This window comes from Aquarana catesbeiana, linkage group LG04 (genome assembly GCF_042186555.1).
Source record: "Aquarana catesbeiana isolate 2022-GZ linkage group LG04, ASM4218655v1, whole genome shotgun sequence".
In the NCBI taxonomy this organism is placed as follows: Eukaryota; Metazoa; Chordata; class Amphibia; order Anura; family Ranidae; genus Aquarana; species Aquarana catesbeiana.
Window position 1 is genome coordinate 557,577,577 of NC_133327.1, and position 21,321 is coordinate 557,598,897.

Here is a 21,321-nt window from a genome sequence, read left to right on the forward strand (position 1 = left end):
TATACCCCCTCTTGTAAACTTTGTGGCATATTTGTCAATTTCATAGTTCTTGGGGTTCCTATAGCCAGATCCATTGGACTCGTGTTCCAGAACTTAGGAAGCAGTATATGATGGAAGCACTCAAGCGGAGTGTGGGACGTTCCGTGACATTCAACATTGGGGGGGTTTGGGCAAACAATGCACCCACAGCCACCCCCCGGTCGGTCGGGTCACCTGCATCCCACCCCCCCTGGATTCGGACGGTCGTCAATCGGGTCAATCGCACCCCCCCTCATCAGTCGGTCAGCCCCATACTTACCCCATCAAGCGGGCAGCACTTCCATCCAGGCGACGGGTGGCGGCTTCTCGTGTGTCTCCTCACAGCAGCCGTGCGTCTCCTCCCGCCTCCTCCTAGAAGACCAATAGGATCACCTGTCCTTTCAGCCAACCTTTTGGGTGACGGGTCTCAGGACCCGCTTCCTGATTGGCCAGTAGATGGGTCAGTGTGACAATAGCAAATATTCATTCGCTATTGGCACACAACTGGGTGGGCTCAGTGCTCTGCGCCCCGAACCCACCCTTTTGTGAAGCCTATTAGAGCCTCTGGCTCTAATCACATGCTTAAAAAAAAATCCCCATTTGGATCCATGCGTCCGGCGCCCCGCATGTAGATGGGGGGGGGCGGCGTCCCTGCACCCCTATTGGATGGGCCGTCACTAAAAAGAAGAGATATAATGTAACATTTAGTTCTTTTAGATCAAAGGGAGGAACTTCAGAACTTCGGGCTGTAAATGAGGTCAGTTTAACTACTTAAAGACTAACCCTTTTTCTGACACTTGTTGCTTACAAGTTAAAAATCAGTATTTTCTGCTAGAAAATTACTTAGAACCCCCAAATAATAAATTGATATTTTTTATCAGAGACCCTAGAAAATAAAATGGCAGTCGTTGCAATATTTTATGTCACACTGTATTTTTTGGAAAAAAATACACATCAATGAATTTAAAAAAACTAAATAGTAAAGTTAGCCCAATTTTTTTGTATAATGTGAAAGATGATGTTACACCATGAGAATTGTGATCTTTATTCTCAGCAAAAAAAATGTGATTCTCATTTTATCCAGAATTGTGCAGCTCTAATGTCATTTATGGCTGTGTCTAGACCCCCATGCCTTTATTTTTCAATAGCTTGCCTATTAGGCCTAAAAATTGCCAGACATTACTTACAAGTGTCATCCCCTTTAGGCTTCAGTACGATTCAGGTTTGCTACATTTCAAATAGGATTCACCAAACCCTAGATGAATTGAATCTAGGGAGATTCTCTCATCCCTATAGTACAAACAGAAGCACTATTGGGTGCAACTGTGTATTCCATTTGAAGTGGGAATTTCCCTTTGTGGTTTCTAAATACAAAACTGCTTACAAATTCAGTATACTGCTTTTATAATATAAACATGCTTTATTTAACCCTTTCATGCCTAAGCCTATTTCTGACATTTGTTGCTTACAAGTTAAAATCCGTATTTTTTGCTAGAAAATTACTTAGAACCCCCAAACATTATATATATATTTTTAGCAGAGAATCTAGAGAATAAAATGGCAATTGTTGCAATATTTTATATCACACTGTATTTGCACATCGGTCTTTCAAGCGCAATTTTTTGGGAAAAAAGACACTTTCATGAATTAACAATAAAAACTAAGATGATATCACCCCGAGTAAATAGATACCTAACATGTCATGCTTTGAAATTGTGCACACTCGTGGAATGGCGACAAACTACGGTACCTAAAAATCTCCATAGGTGGCGCTTTAAAAAAAACTAACGGTTACCAGGTTAGAGTTACAGAGGAGGTCTAGTGCTAGAATTATTCTCTTGCTCCTACGATTGCAGCGATACCTCACATGTGTGATTTCAACACTGTTTACATAAGCGGGCTGGACTTACATGCGTGTTTTCTTTGCTGCCCAAGCTCGCTGGGATGAGGACACTTTAAAATGTATTTATTTTTTTCTTTTCTTTTTTTTTTCCCATGTCGCTTTAAAAAAAAAAAAAAATTGATCACTTTTCTTACTGTCACAAGGAATGTAAACATCCCTTGTGACAGTAATAGGTGGTGACAGGTACTCTTTATGGAGGGATCGGGGGTCTAAAAGACCCCAAATCCCTCCTTTGCACTTCAAAGTATTCAGATCGCCAAAAACGATTGTTATCCCTGAAGAGCAGACAGCCCGCTCTATAAAAAATGGTACTAGGATGATGCCTACAGCTGCTGGCATCATCCCAGTATAACCCCTTAAAGCCGAGGCTGCATATGTGCGTACGGTCAGCGCTATATTTTCCTTTGTAGGCTTATAAAACTATAAATGAAAGTGTAACTGGTGAGTCACTTATCTTTCTTACCAAATCTCACTTAATAATGGCTGACCGGTATTTTCCAAGCTTCCATAAAACCACACTACAGGGCAATATCACCTTGCTTTAAGTGCAATGTTTACAATCCTTTTCCAAAGAATTTAGATGTATTGTACTTAATAGCATATTACCGTTCAACTGTTTTCTTCTTTTCATGATTTCTCTGCAGAATTTGTTCCTCATCCTGGATACAATATAATGAGTTTCTACCCTCAGGAAATCACTAAAGTCTTGGAACGTCTCTGTAAACTTCTCAATGAAACAAGAATCTGGTCAGTTCAGACAACATGCACTACTTGCATTAAGTCAGCATCTCTATAAACACCATTCCTTCTGTAGCAGTCAGTCAGCTGCTTTGTGCCATTTGGGGCCCATTAAATTGCCACATCTTGTGTGGAGCATTTTATAATACGATTCCTGCTGACGTTTCGGATAGAATAAACCCATGTTGCACTTCTGAATTACAGATGGAAAAAACTGTTTGCATTAAGCTTTTTCTGATAAATTATGGAGAATTGTTCCAACTTATCGAAATATGTTAGGTAAATGTATTTGCTGTCATCAGTTTCCAGTGGTATCAACCAGGGCTTTTTTTCTCAGGGAATAGGTGCAGGAATTCCCCCCTTCCGAGTCACACTTCATCTATGCCCCCTAACCGTCTCAAGGCACCATCCCTTGGTTCCACCCCCAACCCACCTCCCAGTACAGCACCTTTCAGAGAATACAGAACCAAGTATTTTGTGCTACTCAGTAATTTCTATGAAATTTGTTAATGAAAACAAGAAAGATAGTAAAACAGATCCCTTGCAATGAGCAACAATAGACCCCAGCAACAATAGACTCCACGCCAGAAACAATAGACCCCCTGCAACAACAATAGATCCCCCAGAAACAATAGATTCCCCACACAACAAAATACTCCCCCCCCCCAACAATGGACCCTGACACAACAAAAGACCCCCCCCCCAGCAACAATGGATCCCCCACACAACAAAAGACTTTCCCCCAGCAACAATGGACCCCCCACAACAAAATACCACCCCAGCAACAATAGACCCCTAGCAGAAATAACAGATATCAGCAGCCAGCATCAATAGACTCTCTAGCAGCCAGCAACAATAGACCTCTCCTTCAACAGTAGATCCCACCAAGCAAGAATTGACCCCCCCAGCAATATAAGACCCCCCCCCACCAGCAACAGTAGACTTACCCACCAACAATAAACCCCCAAAAAAGGAAAAGAGAAGGGACTTATGGACTTTTTAGGCACCACAAAATTGTAGATAAAACTTCTTATTTTATTTGATATCAAAAGACACATAACAAAAGACAAAAATATTGTTAAAAACACAACATATGCCTATGCTTAAATAGTTGCTATACAACACCATCTACAATATAAGATTCTCCGGACATATGAAGAATAGCTTCAAATATGGATCCGTCCGAAGAGGTGGCTAGATAGCAATTCCATGATCAATTCACATGTTGAAATTGTTTGATGCTCGACATGTTTCGCGTATGGGCTACGCTTCCTCAAGAGCGATAACAATGTTTGTAGTAACTATCAAAGTATATAACATTACAATACTGGTTAGTATATATATACACAAGTAAAAAACAGGCGTCTACAATGGCGCCACATACTTTGTACAAAAAGGACAATTGTGTACTTGCTCAAATAGGGCGGTAGTGGGCGTCAAAACCCGAGCGGTGCTAAAGGACTGCTATGGGGGCATGCACAACATAGTTAAAGATAGTATTTAAATAGCAATAAGATAGATTTGTGACCCAAGTCAGATTTTTGGTGGCCTTAACCTGTAGAAGAAAGGGAAGGGGGGATGGGGAGGGGAAAGGGAGGGAGGGAGGAAAAAGGAGGAGGGAAGAAGAAAGGAGGAAAAGACAATTGGGAAGAAAAGGGAGAGGGGGGGGGGTTTGGATAGGGGGGGGAGGGGAGGGGGGGGAAAGGGGGGGAAAGGGGGGGAAGGGGGGAAGGAAAAGAAGGGGGGAGGGGGAGGGAAAAGGGGGAAAAAAAAAAAAGGGGGGGGGATATGGAGGGTTCAAGGATAGTCCCCCAATAGAACAGACAGATAGTGAGAACATAATACAGAGAAAAATACTCACATTTAAAACCAATATGAAATAATAAAGAAAGGTAGTAGTCCGCTAGTAAGGAGGAACCAGATAACTTGACCATATAATAAAATATGCGCATCAGGGTAAGTATGTTCTTGATATTAACTATTTTCTTGTATATATGGACCTGTTCCTAGAACAAGGAAGATAATGAATTTTAAAGAAAGAGGAAAATTTGCATAGAGCATGTAAGTTTTTTTGATGGTAGCCTTATTCCTTACTATAATCTGGGACACTCACCACTATTTATCTTACAGATCGAAATTTATAGTCTGTGTGCCTCTGAGTTCCACCATGGAAAACAAACCCCCTACTCCCTTAATACTCAGCAAGTAGAGGTCCTTCAGCTCGGTCTGAGTTTCTGCCCGTCTGCTGTAATAGATAAGTATGAAACCATTAAGGATCTATACTTATTCTCTCGGAATCTCACATACAAATTTCTATTCGATAAGGATCGGGCGCGATCCATACAGGATAAGCAGATTTCCGAACAAGTCAAACATTTCACGATGGAGGACTTTCGAGCCCTCCGAGATTTAATGTTACTACTTGATGAAAGTGACCAAACAAACCATGGAGAGACCTCTGTGGCCTCCAGCTCTATCTCTACAGAGGCTCCCCCAGTCAATCGGTTTAAAACTAAATCTCAACGTTTCCCTGACCTGATGACCAACCCCAGTATTTGGGCCTTCCTGATGGGCACGATCAATGACGTCAAGAATATGAATGTAACATCCAAACATAAAAACCTAACGCAAGCTCAAACATTAGCAATTACGCAATTACAAAATCACTCTTCCCTCCTCCTTTTTCCTCCCTCCCTCCCTTTCCCCTCCCCATCCCCCCTTCCCTTTCTTCTACAGGTTAAGGCCACCAAAAATCTGACTTGGGTCACAAATCTATCTTATTGCTATTTAAATACTATCTGTAACTATGTTGTGCACGCCCCCATAGCAGTCCTTTAGCACCGCCCGGGTTTTGACGCCCACTACCGCCCTATTTGAGCAAGTACACAATTGTCCTTTTTGTACAAAGTATGTGGCGCCATTGTAGACGCCTGTTTTTTACTTGTGTATATATATACTAACCAGTATTGTAATGTTATATACTTTGATAGTTACTACAAACATTGTTATCGCTCTTGAGGAAGCGTAGCCCATACGCGAAACATGTCGAGCATCAAACAATTTCAACATGTGAATTGATCATGGAATTGCTATCTAGCCACCTCTTCGGACGGATCCATATTTGAAGCTATTCTTCATATGTCCGGAGAATCTTATATTGTAGATGGTGTTGTATAGCAACTATTTAAGCATAGGCATATGTTGTGTTTTTAACAATATTTTTGTCTTTTGTTATGTGTCTTTTGATATCAAATAAAATAAGAAGTTTTATCTACAATTTTGTGGTGCCTAAAAAGTCCATAAGTCCCTTCTCTTTTCATTTTTTGGTATATGCAATTGTTAGGACGTGGCACAGTACTACTTTACGTGTACCCACGGCACCACTCCGTGTGACGATACACTTCCCTCACACTTTTTTTTTAAAACAATAAACCCCCACCCCAAAACAGATCCCCACCAGCAACAATAGATATCCCAGCAGCCAGCATCAATAGACCCTCCAGCACCCCTTGCTAGTACATACGTTCAGTGCTGGAGGTGCCGGAACCGCGTTCCCCTGCGTTCCCAGTGAAAAAAAAGCCCTGGTATCAACATAGTTTATACCATCTGTGCATTCCTTAGGATCCTTTCACATGGTCATCACCAGTTCAGTCACACTTTTTCCTAAGAAAAAGCTGATGAATACTGATTCAGACTACATCAGTCTTCATCAGTTTCTACATCCATCTCCAGTTCAATTCAGTTTACATAAGTTTGCATCAGCTTTAAGATGTCAGCAATTGACTTTTTCCTAAGTAGGTATGCTGGAGGCAGACACAAGCCTGTAGTTAGAGACTAGGGATGTTAGGAAAGGCCTGCACTTAATGTTCAACTGTTATCTTGTGTTTCTCATCATAATGCACTATTTCAGTAAAGCTTTTAAATCTTTGTCATGCCTGGTCTGAAGTTACCTAAAGGGTGGCATGATGGTAATGGCATATGGAAGAACAGAGCTGTGACGCACACAAGGGGTGAAGTGGTGACAAACCATTGCTAGGGGTAACAAGCACAATGTAAGGATGATATGACAGGCAGACAATGTGAGAATAGTAGTGACAGGGGTGTAGGCTCATGTATAGTGACTGGAGAGGTTCATATCCTACCTTTAAAGTGGTCGGTGCCCCAGCAGTCCGGATCAGATCCACATTGCGGAGACCCTATGGACCTAGCCATATGGTACAGAAGAGTAAATTATGCGCGCATGGGGTCCGCGCTGGTTCCTGGTGGGACCTGCTCTGTCACTGGGAGATGGGTGGCGGAGTCTAGATGGACTGGTGGAACACGACTCTTCAATGTGGTGTCTCCTTCAAAATGTCGCATCCTGAGCAGGTGTCTGTATCATGGGGCTGGGAGGCCCCTGTACAGTATATAGCATCAGGTTATGATACATAGAAACTGGGGTGTATGGCTCGCTTCTAAGTTGGAGTGCCACCATAATGTTGATGTCACATGAACGTGGCCCCGCCTCGTCCCAGGCATTAGCAAGCATGTATATTGGAGAGTCCAGAGGAAGGAGAAAAGTGAGAAAGTACAAAAGGCTCCATGTGCACCTGGTAAATCAGCTCCGCCCACAAGTTCAGTTTACATCAGTTTATGTCCACAAAATGGACATAAACTGACTTGGATGTAAGCAGATGTAAGGTCCTATGCACACTAGGCGCTTATGAACACTTTTTTTCTGATAGGAGAAAAGCAGCGTGAAAAGCGCACCTAAAGCTGCATTTTTCAAATGTGTTTATTTGTGTTTAGATGCGTCAAGTGTTTGGGCATTTAATTCCAACGTATATTTATTGATTTTCAAGATTAAAAAAAACACAAAATAACAAAAAAGAAAAACCACACACAAACAGATACAATCAACCTCAATGCATACCAATAAATGAGATGTCCATTATAATTCTAAATACTATACAAAACAACTAAATTGCATAATAATACATTTCCACAAGAACCCTCCATACCCTCCAAAAAAAGGGACACACACAGGGATGTCTCACATGAATATACTAAATAAAGTATAGAAACTTTCTTCAACATTTACTGATTTAAAACTGAATAGAATATATGCACTCAGGCGTCAGTAAACGTAGAAATTAAAAAATTCTAAGAACTTTGATGAGTCTTTAAATATTATCCAGGTCAGCCACACCCCTTTAAATTTCTGAGTAGTATCATCAGTACCTTCGAGAGAAAATAAAACACTACACACCCAATCGCAATCTTCGATCAACCAAAACCTCCTCCTCATTCCCAAATACCGCTACAAAGCAAAGGGAGAACAAAGATTCGCAGTCCAAGGACCTGGGCTATGGAACGCTCTTCTGACTCACATCTGCATGGAAGAAAACCATCTGGCCTTCAGGAAAAAACTCAAGACATTCCTCTGCTAAGAAGCTGACAACACAAAACGCATTTAGCGCCTTAAGGCGATTCAGTTCGCATTTGCAGCGCTTTACAAATCATTCATTCATTCATTCATTCATTGTTTTTCGGCTACCAATTCCTCCATATGCATATTAACATTAAGAGTCTCAATACACTCCAGAACTGAAGGAACAATAGAAGATTTCCAATATCTTGATATCAATTGTCTAACTGCTGAAAGAAAGAAACAGAGGAGAGATTTTTTGGTTTTAGGCAGTAATCGAGGTAAAAAAGAAAAAAGAGCTAAATCAACAGAGTTACACACTGACTCATCCGCAACTGTATTATATAAACTGATTACTTGATCCCAAAATTTATAAATAGAAGGACAAGCCCACCAAAGATGAGAAAGATTACCTATAGCAGCATTACAACGCCAACATAAATCTGATTGTGGTGGAAAGATTTAATACAAATTAACTGTAGTGCGGTACCATCTTGATAGCAATTTAAAATTGCGCTCTTGGGTATCACAAGCTATTGAAAATTTATGAGTATTTATAAAAATGTTGTCCCAATCTTTCTCTTGTATTGGACGGCCGAGTTCTATCGTCCATTTGACCGTATATAATGGTAAACCTGGTGAATTGATGTTTTATCTGCAACTTCAGAGTTTTTACTGTTCTTTGACTCCAAAATATGCCATTCATCGACCGCTTTCAGATTTTGATCAGCTATGTACATCTGCGGAGCCACCAACACATATTATATCTAAGATCTACATGTTACTATCTATTCTCAAAAGTACATAACTGATCAAAATCTGAAAGCGGTCGATGAATGGCATATTTCAGAGTCAAAGAACAGTAAAAACTCTGAAGCTGCAGATAAAAAAACAAAGGCCTTTCTTCTGATCATGTAGAGTTTGAAAATTTAAAAATGACATAAATGTATCCTCCGAGATCATATGTTTGCTCTGAGGCCAATACGATTTGTCCCAGCTTAAAATGGAATGTGAATGGACACCACTAGGAAAGGAAAGATTATCTATTAGGCTGCTTTCACACTGAGGCGCCTGCACAGCGCCTGTAAAGAGCCTCTCCTCTCACTCCAGTGTGAAAGCTCCTGCGCTGGTAGGACGCTGGCAGGATGCCAAAAAAAGTCCTGCAAGCCACATCTTTGAGGCGCTGTAGGAGTGGTGTATACACCTCTCCTAAAGCACCCCTGCCCATTGAAATCAATGGGCAACACAGCCAAAGTGCCGGCAAAGCTCCCCGCTAGCAGCCGAAAAGGGCCTCAAAAACGATGGTAAAGCGCCGCTAAAAATACCGGTGCTTTACCGTCGACGCCCCCCCCCCCAACGTCCCAGTGTGAGTGAAAGTAGCCTAAAAGGAGTGAGAGGACTTGGAATAGAAGACAAAGGAAATTATTTTAAATAATGATGCCGACATTCTAAAAACGGATAAGGAGTGAAACCAAGAAAAACCAACAACTAAGACACCACATCCCAAATATTTACTGATGAGGAAGAAAAGGGCTTTAAGGCATAAAGCCTTGGGACTTTAAAGGTGTCAGTATTCAGGAATTTAATCCAGATTGAAATTTGATTAAAAAAGAAATTTTAATATAACAATTATTAAAAAAAGGCCTAATAAAGGCCACGTGCAATACAAAGATTACAAAAATTTCCTAAATTATTTTATAAAATACAGTAGCAATACATAATACAGATACCACTTATTCTCAACATGTTTCACTCTGTGGAGTTTCTTCAGGAGACTGTGTATGGCATCATTAATAAAACTAGAAATTACATAGAAAAAGAAAAGATCGATATAATATGAAATGGTTGTATACAATTATTCATTATAAAGAGAACTCTAATGTATAGTATAGGCTATTTTACAGGGTATTACAAAAGACATGTGAATCTAAATATGTATTTTAATTATTCATATTGATTTATTATTTTATGTGTAAGCTAGACTATAGCAAAGAAATGAACCTTACCCAAACAAAATTTATTTCAAATAGTTACACTTGGAGCTGGGGATCACCAGATAATAGAAAGGTTAGTCCATCGAATAGCCCTCTCCCACTATAATCCTGCCTCGTAGAGAAACTTGCAGAGATAATACATATATGGTGAGAATTGGTAGTGTCCTTACTGAAAAAGACAGGACAAAATGATTAAAAGAATATATTTGCGTGGTTAAAGGAATGTAATAGAGTTTTCTCAATAGAGAAATCATTATGTTAAAAGTACTTAGTTTTACCTTTAGTATGAATTGAATAGTAGATCAATATTGGTCACTAAAGACATCCTGAGTGTTATATTGGGCAGGAATGGGATGGGCTGGATGGGCTGGGCTGATAAAAGGTAGGAAAATCTAAAGCAAAACGCAGGGACAACAGAAGCATTTTAAGGAGGGGATCATTGATTAGGATCCAAATCAAACAAATGCCTGAGTGTCCGTGCAAGTTAAAAAAAGAGACAAAGCAGGATAAAGAGGGGGCTACACATGGAATAAAAGAAAAAGAACTAGCATAGTAATGTTTTTGGTTCGTAGAAATGTCAGCTGATGGTGACATAAATCAATAATTAGTACAATAATATTAAAAGGTGATATATTTGACCCAAGTGAACAATAAAAATTAAATTATATAATATACTTAATATACATAATTATGGTAAGGTTGAAAAAAAAAGGGGGGGGGAATTTTTAAAGAAAAGGCTTATAACTCAGGGCATCATTTAGGCCCGGGTCTTTAAGAGCATCAAGATTTGAGATCCATTTGGCCTCACGCTGTAAAAGGATCTGATCATAATTGCCTCCCCTTTCACCTGGGGGGAAATGTTCTAAGGCTACAAAGTGCATCATGGTATCATCAAATTGATGAAAAAGGCCCATGTGGTGGCTAATAGGTGTCTCCATCCTTTTTTTTGCATACAAGGGAGACATGATCTCTTATTCGGTGAAAAAATTGACGTTTTGTTTTTCCCACGTAAAAAGCGTTACATCCACAAGTCATTAAATAGACAATCCCAACTGATTGACACATAACTGAGAATTTGGGGGGAATATAGAAGGCCATTAGGAAGAGCATGGTGCGTGTTGCATGAATATACCTACAGAAACTACATTTATGACATGGTCTTGTACCTCTATTGGCATTGGTGGTAATAAGTGATGGATCATAGTGACTGTGTACAATTTTATCCTTTATAGATCGTGATCGTCTAAAAGTTATTTCAGGATAATTCTTTAGATGTTTAGAGACACGTGGATCCCCCATTAGGAGGTACCAGTGTCTCTGCATTAGTTCTCGTATTTGTTTGTGTTGTCCTGAAAACCTTGTAATCATTCTTAGTTCAGAAGAGGATTTGGGAGTTGAAGGACCACGAATAAGATCTGATCTACTATGTTTTTTAGCCCTAGCGTAAGTCTTTTTCAGGCTTTTATTGCTGTATCCACGTGTCTTGAGGCGATGTTGTAGGGCCTTGGCTTCATTTTCAAAATTATTATTAGTGCTGCAGTTTCTTCTGAGGCGGAGATATTGCCCATAGGGTATATTCATTTTTAATGATGGAGGAAGAGATCTGGTAGCATGGAGGAGGGAGTTACCCGCCGACGGTTTTCAATATAGAGTGGTACCTAAAGTTCTATCATCACTGACAAAAATTTGAATGTCTAGGAAAGTTAGCCTTTCTTGGCTAGCTTCCATAGTGAAGTTGAGGTTATATTGATTAAACTTTCAAAAAAGAGGGATAGGTCAACGGAAGAGCCCGTCCAAACAAAAAAGATATTGTCTATATATCGTCTCCAAATTGGTATCCGTTCAAAAAAATATTGCATATTGTCATCAAAAGACAAGTCCCTCTCCCACCCCCCCAGATACAGGTTTGCATAGGAAGGTGCACATTTGGTTCCCATGGCTACACCCTGTATCTGGAGGTAGTGGGAGCGTTCAAAAATGAAGACATTATTATGCAAAATAAATCGCAAAAGATCAAGAATAAATTGGTTGTAAGCAGAGGGTGACTCGCTGTTGAGAGAAATAAAGCCCGATACTACTCCAACCCCCTTGGTATGGGGGATGGAGTTGTAGAGGGCCTCCACGTCCAAAGACACCAACCTTCTGGTAGGGCAAAACCATCCAGGGCTCTAAGGAGGTCTCTGGTATCCTGTAGGTATGAAGCTAAGTCTTCCACGAAAGGTCTGAGATGGTCATCAACCATTTGACTTGCCTTCTCTGTCAGACAGCCATTTCCTGACACTATAGGGGGTGTCTTTTTGGTCCTTGTGGATTTTGGGAAGTGCATAAAAAGTGGGTGTACGTGCTAAGTGCTCCATTGTGATCACATATAATAATGGAGATAACGGACAACCCTGATAGGTTCCGTTATTAATCTTGAATAAGGTGGAAAGAGTATCATTCGTTCAAACCTGTGCAGAGGGAATTGTGTATGGTGTCATGATTTTATTAACCAAATTATTGCCAAAATTAATCTGACAAAGTGAGTGGAGCAAAAACCCCCAGTTTAGGCATTAAAAAGCCTTTTTGGCATCGATTGAAAGCAGGCACGCCGGGATCTGTTGTTTCTGCGCTAGAGAGATTAACGAAGGAGTCTTACTGGTGTTGTCTCGAGTCTCTCTAGACCTCACAGAACCAGTCTGATCTGTAATAATTATTCGAGGTAGTATTGGTTGAAGCCGATTAGCAATACGTTTAGTGTAAAGTTTTATATCTTGGTTCAACAACGATAACTACTTGGATTTGTTACCCGGTTTCAAAATAACAGAAATATAGGCCTTCAAGGCTTCTGGGGGAAAAGATTGAGACTTTGAAAAAGAATTAAACAAATGCAAAAGAATTGGAGACAGATCTGATGCAAAAGTTTTATAGAATCGGCTAGAAAAGCCATCTGGGCCTGGAGCCTTATCAAAACTTAAGAACAGCTAGTAGTTCCTCAGGAGTAAAGGGAACCTCTAAGGAAGAACTAGTGGCCAAATCAAGACTTGGTAAAGCCGTATCTTTCATATATGAAATTGTTTTTTTCCATCTCTATAAAAGAATAGTCAATTTCAGAATTAGTTTGTGAAATATTATATAATGAGGAATAATAATTGTGAAAAGTCTCTAAGATAGCTGAGTTAGTATAAACCAACCCTTTACCAGCAGATAATTTAAAGATAGATGATGATGGTGTCTTATGCCCCGTACACACGGTTGGATTTTCTGATGGAAAATGTTCAATGGGAGCTTGTTGTTCCGACCGTGTGTAGGCTCCATCGGACATTTTCCATCAAAATTTACGTCACACAAAATATGAGATCTGGATCTCAAATTTTCCGACAACAAAATCCGTTGTCATAAATTCTTATGGTGTGTACACAATTCTGATGCACAATGTTCCACACATGCTCGGAATCAAGCAGAAGAGCCGCACTGGCTATTGAACAATGTATATATGTGGCGCTCACTACCCTATAAAAAATAAACAAATACCTATAGTAATCGTAAAACTGGAATAAATATATCACAAAGTACAGTGAAAAAGTATTACAAAGCAATAAAAATCATCAAGAGTGTAGTAAAGTGCAATAAAATGTAGAAATCCTGACGCACAATGTGAGGTGAAAAAAACTACTCATCAAGTGTAATACTGATTTCCAAATTGCAATAACGTAAAGCATATACCTGATGGGGTGCAAAGAATAATATAAAGTGACAATGTGCAAAAAAAAAGACAATGTGCAAAAAAAGAGGAAAACGTGACCCACTAACAAACAATGTGTGTAATGGGTATCCCAAACAGACAATAGTGATCATAAAATAATATAATAATAATAATAATGAATAATCCAATAATTAGTGCAAGTCTTAAAAGTGATAATAATGTAACTCCTAATAGCAGCAAAATCCAATCTTCTAGAAATGATGACAGATAGAAGTGGAAGTGCAACAAGCAGTCTCTATGATGGAATGTGTCCCGGATAGAAAGAAACAGTCAAGTGTATACTCCGGAGTGTGAGGTCTGTTTCCCCCAGCCTCTCACCTGCAGTAGCGGCCCCCAATGGGCCGAATCAAGCATGAACCAACGGGTGAGGCAATCTACAGAAGATCTGTTAGTAGTTGCAGCGCACGGGGACACTCGATATATAGTTCCCAATTAGACTCTTCCACTCTTAGTGTAAGCCATCGGATATAAGGTGATAGCAGAAAATAGGCTCCATAGTGTAGTAATTAGAAATTTATTGGTAATAAAAACAAATAATAACTTACATAAAAGTAAGGAAATCGCAGCAAGTGTAAGAGATGCTTCTGGGTTTGGCTGTACCCAGGAAGCAGCGGCACCTGGCTCCTCCCTGATGCGTTGCGTCACCACCACGTGACTTTCTCAAAGAGTCAAGGAGTCAGGTGTCGATAAGCCAGCTAATATAGTTCCGTCCGCTGTCATGACAACAGCGGGTAAACAGAACAAGAAAATTCTTCCTGTATAGTGAATCTAGGCATCTGATATAACATAAATAATGGATCCAGATTAAAACTAAATATTCCCATCCGTTGCTAGAACAACCAAGGGTAAATAATAAAATCATCCTAAAGAATAGCGATCCAGGCATCAGATCGAACTTTTAACTATATGAAAACTTTTAACTATATGAACTAATGTAAAATAAAGATAATAATAATAGTAATAAACAATAGCATAATTGATAACATAAATATGGTAATATATACGAGCGCCATCAAGTGGTAAAATGTATAAAACCAACCGATAATACAAAAATGTACTAGTGCCTTCTAGTGGAACAAGTATATATACAAGTCTATCTGAAAAAACAAAGAAGAATTCATATAAATAATGCATAATCCACAACTAATGGCATCTAATAAGTAACACGCAATAGACACAAAATAAATAAATATAGAATAAAACTAGGGAGGAACTAAGGAGAATCAACTTAAATCTCCCACAACCACCCTAGTGGCATCTAATGGGGATGGATACTCAAAAACTCAGACAAAGGACCTCCAATACATCATATTAAAAATTAAGATTTACAAAAAGGAACCAAATAAATGATAACCCGATCCAAGCCAATAAGGTAATAGAGGACAATCAAATCAGAAACAATGGTAAATAGTACCATAAAATCCTTAAACACATTGGACTGGTAGTAATCTTCCAACAAGAGACAATCATGACCAAGTTAAAAATATTCAAATAAATTAAAAATTGGAAATAAAACAATTAAGATCGAACTCCATATTGTGCCCTAGTGGCGATAAAGTGCGTAATTCGTATATCCATTTGGACTCAGCCTGACTGATCTTAATAACTTTATTGTTACCCCTCCAATGGGGTTTATATTTTTCTATTCCACACACTTTTAATGATGAGGGGTCACTATTATGATATTTTTCATAATGTCTTGATAGACTATGTTTATCAAAACTTTTTTTAATATTCTGCACGTGTGTCCATAAAGGTCTCTTCGTTCTGCCGATATACTGAAGTTGGCAAGGGCACTCCAATAGGTACACTACCCCTTCGCTACGGCACGATATAAAATCTTCTATCATATAATTTTTTGATGTCACAGTTGAGGTAAAGTTAGATTTCTTTTTCTTACTTTCTTTTGTATGTCGACACGCATAACAGCTTTTACATGGAAAATACCCCTTACCCTCGAAAAATGAAAACTTTTTAACTGGGGGGTGCAGGACATTTTTTGCCAAACGATCCCTCAACGTGGGGGCTCTTCTATAGACAAATTTAGGCCTTTCCGGAAGGATGGTCCCCAAATGCCGACCTGTTCTAATAATTTCCCAATATTTTTTAAAAGTTCTCTCAATTTGCTTATATTGGATGTTAAAGCCCATAATAATGGGTACATTATCCTGATTCGATGTATCCTTCACATTGTCTTGTACCAGTTTTTCTCTATTCAGTGATGCAACATTCTGTATTTTTTCTTCAATGAACTCAGCTCGATACCCTTTTTGAACAAATCTTTCTCCGATCTTTTTAACTTGTTCGAATAACCTTTCTTTGTGGTACAATTCCGCCTTAATCTGGTAAGCTGACCCTTTGGTATGTTATCTAACCATAAGGAGTGATGACAGCTATCCAAAGGCAGATAGCTGTTCCTGTCAACTGTTTTAAAGTGCGTATGGGTCGTTAGTCTACTCCCTTCTTTTTCTATTACTAGGTCTAAAAAATTAATTTTATCATCACTTATTTCCCATGTGAGTTTTATATTTTTATCGTTAGTATTGAGGTAGAAACAGAAATCCATGAGGCTCTCTCTATTTCCGTTCCAAATTATAATTATGTCATCTGTATATCGTTTAAATAATATAAGCTGGTGTGGTATATTGTTGTATAGGTGTTTCCTCTTCCCATTCTGACATATACAAATTAGCAACACTGGGCGCATACTTTGCGCCCATTGCAATACCATAAATTTGCTTATAATAATTATTATTGTGCCAAAAATAATTTGAATCTAGGCTGTATCTCAAACAGTCTAGGAGGAACCTCCTTTGTTTGCATTTCAAGTTGCTTAGACTTATAATGGCCCATTTGGTCGCTTGGATAGCTTCATCGTGATTGATAATTGTATAAAGGGATGCAACGTCGGCCGTGGCCAAATATATAAATCCATTCATCAGGGTAATGTCATTCAGAAGTTGGATAAGATGTTTTTTATCTCTCAAGTACGATCTAGTTTTCTTTACCACAGGTTGCAAAAACCAATCAATGTATTCTCCAATACGCGCACCAACCGAGTTGATCCCATTTACTATGGGCCTACCCGGGGGTTTTAATTTATCCTTGTGGATCTTGGGTAATGTATAAATGACAGGTATTTTACATGTTTTTGGCTGTAAATATAAAACATCTTTTTTGTTCAGTAGGCCCTTTTCAGAACCCTTCTGAATCACTTTAGCCAAATCTTTCTTGTATCTCAATGTAGGATTATTTGGTAGTATCTGGTAAGTTTCAGCATCATTTAATTGTCGATTTAGTTCTTTATTATAGTCAACTTTTGATTGGATGACTATAGCCCCTCCTTTGTCCGCTTGTCTTATCACGATATCTTTTCTTGCTTCTAGTTTTTTAATACCACTTTTGATGTCTCCTGGATCAAATATCTTTTTTATTGTTAAATCCTGTACGTCCTTTAGAACCATTTTTTTAAAAACTTCAATGTGTCCATCCGTCTCCATAGGTGGATTAAAGAGAGATTTGTTACGGAGATTACTGAACATAATGCCATTAGTGTCTGGTACATTTCTTCCCCTTCCTTCTCCTGGATTGCTGACATATATTTCTTGATATTAAGACTTCTGATGAATTTATTAATATCAATATAGGCGTTGAATTTATTAAGATTCTTTTTTGGGGAGAATTTTAATCCTTTATCTAACACTTTTATTTCTTCTGGTGTTAATTCAACCCCACTTATATTAATAATTCCTTCTCCTACTATTCCCTTTTTCCTTTTGATTTTTGATCCCTGCTCGGCATCCTCTGGCTATCGAACTTCTTTTTTCTCGTGGTACGTGTTGTACGTCCCCGCGTTCTTGATGTTAGGAATTTCCGGCAAGATTTGTGTGACCGTGTGTATGCAAGACAAGTTTGAGCCAACATCCATCAGAAAAATTCCATGGATTTTGTTGTCGGAATGTACGATCATGTGTACGGGGCATTAGGATGAAGAGAATGCGCCAAAAAGGCACCGCTCTTGTTACTATATTCATAGGAAATCCTCAAGGTTTTATCCCGAGCCCTTAAGAAATGTTGATCAAAAGAAAGCAAGAATTGACTTCTAGTATTGGCAAATTTGATTCTAGCTCTATCACTATTAATATTTTTATGGATTGATTCTAAATCAGAAATCTTCTGTAGTAAATCTAGATGTTCTGCAGTTCTAATTTTTTTTAATCTTGATCCATGCCACATGAAAATTCCCCTCAAGACGCATTTTAGAGCCTCCCATTTATTTGGTGGAGCAGTATTGTCCAATTCATGATCTTTCATAAAATGCATAGTTGTTTTTTTAATATCAGTTACTCATAATGGATCTACTAGTAGATGATCATTAAGTTGCCAGGATCTATTCCTGGCATGAAGTTCTGTGAAATTAAGATGACAAAAAACAGGTGAATGATCTGACCAAATTTTAGGTTTAATGCATATTGTCAGAGTAGCGTCTAATAAAGATTGCGAAACAAAAATATAATCAAGTCCACTATAAGTTTTATGGACTGGAGAGAAGAAAGTATATTCCCTCACAGAAGGATGTAATATACGCCATAAGTCAAATAGCTTTAATGAAGATAATTTCTGCTTTAATGTACGAAGAGCCGAATATGAAATATGGGTCTTTCCAGAAGATTAATCCAATCGGGGATCGAAAGCCAAATTAAAATCACCCCCCAGAATAATATCACCCTCTGCAAAAGTTTCAAGAATGCACATGTATTTAAGAACCTCGGAGACTTGAGAGGTATTCGGGAAATATACATTAGCTATAGTATATACTTTTATTCCATTTTTTATTTTTAGAAATAAATATTTACCTTAAGGGTCAGATTTAGAATCTAAAACTTGACACTTCACATTCTTTTGTATAGCAATTAATACTCCTTTAGATTTAGCATATGGATTTATACTATGAAACTAAGTAGTATAATATTTATTTTTACATGTTGGGATAGCATCTGAATGAAAATGTGTTTCTTCAAAAAAACACTATATCAATTTTTTTCCTTATTGAGATAGTAAAAAATTTGTGAGCATTTATTAGGGTGGTTAAGACCCTTCACATTAAAAGAACATATTGAAAATTACATTTAAAAAAATAGTTACTGTTACAACCTCATTGAGTGAGACCAACCCTGCAACAAAACACACACAAAAAAAAATTTTAATATGACACATTGCAGTCCCAAGACATGCAATGTGTCTTAAATGTCTCTGGGTAACCCCAGAAAACAAAAAACCTAACAGGCAATATATCCAATTCCCCAAAAAGTTGAGAAGCCTAATGTAGGATAGGGGCAATCTAGGCGAAGATGGAGTTATAACATTTAGACATTCAGACTGGCATTGAGAGAAAAAAAAAGGGAGAAAAGAGAAAGGGGGGGGGGGAACCACGTTAAACACTTTGGTTTCTTCAAAAATTAATGATGGGACATAAACTGGTCTAAAACAACTTTCTTTAACTAGGGTACCTAGACATCCTAGGGCCCTTGAGGTTTCTTCAGGGGGTATTCCAGCATATTGTCTAAAAATTATATACAAATTGGCATATGGGTAAAGGCCGCTTTTGGCTACAACAAGTCATAGATTCTCTCTCTATGTGCCACTGCAGCCTTCCAGTTGCCGATATCCCAACTAGACCCCTGTTCAGTTCGCATCACAACTTTCATACACCGTGAATGTTCGGACCCGAATAACAAACCCCATTAAAGTCAATGGGACCCCGAACGTCAAAAATCAAAAGTGTCCATTTTGAAGGCTTATATGCAAGCAGTGATTTTTGGATTTTTAAAGTGAAAGTCTAAAAATGGAAAAAACCTTCCAATATAGTGCCTGGGGGATTCCCTTAGGGTCGGTTCACACTGGGACGACTTGGGATCCGACTTGTACGCCCTCAAGTCGCCCCAAGTCGCCCCAAGTCGCTTTGCATTTAGATTATCATTGTAGTCGATGGGAGCGTCTTAATTGACACTACTGAAGTCGCTCCGACTTCAGAAAAGGTTCCTGTACTACTTCTATCCGACTTGTAGGCGACTTGTACCCATTCAACTCAATGTAAGTCGCCTGCAAGTCGGATCCCCATCTATATGAAAGCGACTTGACAGGAAATAGTAAAAAAAAAGCTCATGCTGCCCCCTCCCTCCCTCCCTCCCTTCCTCCATCACTCTGTCACTGTCACCATTTTGTCTTGCCGACAGTAGTATAGAGCAGAATGTCAGGCAGAAGGGAGGTGCTTCACCGCGAGCCAATAGATAACGAATGCCTGATAAGGCTTGTGAGACAGCGCCCATGTCTCTATGACAAAGACGATCCCACGTATAGGGATCAAATCAAGAAGGACAATGTGTGGCTGGAGATCTGCCGTGGGTCCTTTGAAGATTGGGACATCATGACCAACAGTCAACATAGTGAAAAACGTAAGTTAACAATTTTCTTATGTCTGTTTATTATGCGGGTGTTGCGCAATTAGAGCCCTTGCACACTGGGACGGTTTGCAGGCGCTATTGCGCTAATAATAGCGCCTGCAAACCGCCCCAAATGTGCCGCTACTGTCATTCCAGTGTGAAAGCCCCGAGGGCTTGCACACTGGAGCGATGCGCTGGCAGGACGGTAAAAAAAGTCCTGCCAGCAGCATCTTCGGAGCGGTGAAGGAGCGGTGTGTATACCGCTCCTTTACCGCTCCTGCCCATTGAAATCAATAGGACGGTGCGGCTATACCGCCTCTGCAGAGGCGCTTTGCGGTGGTATTTAACCCTTTCTCGGCCGCTAGCGGGGGGTAAAACCGCCCCGCTAGCGGCCGCATACCGACGGTAAAACGCCGCTAATAATAGCGGCGTTTTACCGGCGACGCCGCCCCCCGCCCCAGTGTGCAAGCATGAAAAGTCGCACAAGTGGAAACATAGCCAAATCATGGTGTATGCCTTGTCGTGTGACTATATTCATTGGGTACCACATGACATATGACTTTTCAGGCCCAAATCGCATGAAAAGTCGCACAAGTGGAAACATAGCCAAATCATGGTGTATGCCTTGTCGTGTGACTATATTCATTGGGTACCACATGACATACGACTTTTCAGGCCCAAATCGCATGAAAAGTCGCACAAGTGGAAACATAGCCAAATCATGGTGTATGCCTTGTCGTGTGACTATATTCATTGGGTACCACATGACATACGACTTTTCAGGACCAAATCGCATGAAAAGTCGCACAAGTGGAAACATAGCCAAATCATGGTGTATGCCTTGTCGTGCTACTATATTCATTGGGTACCACATGACATACGACTTTTCAGGACCAAATCGCATGAAAAGTCGCACAAGTGGAAACATAGCCAAATCATGGTGTATGCCTTGTCGTGTGACTATATTCATTGGGTACCACATGACATATGACTTTTCAGGACCAAATCGCATGAAAAGTCGCACAAGTGGAAACATAGCCAAATCATGGTGTATGCCTTGTCGTGTGACTATA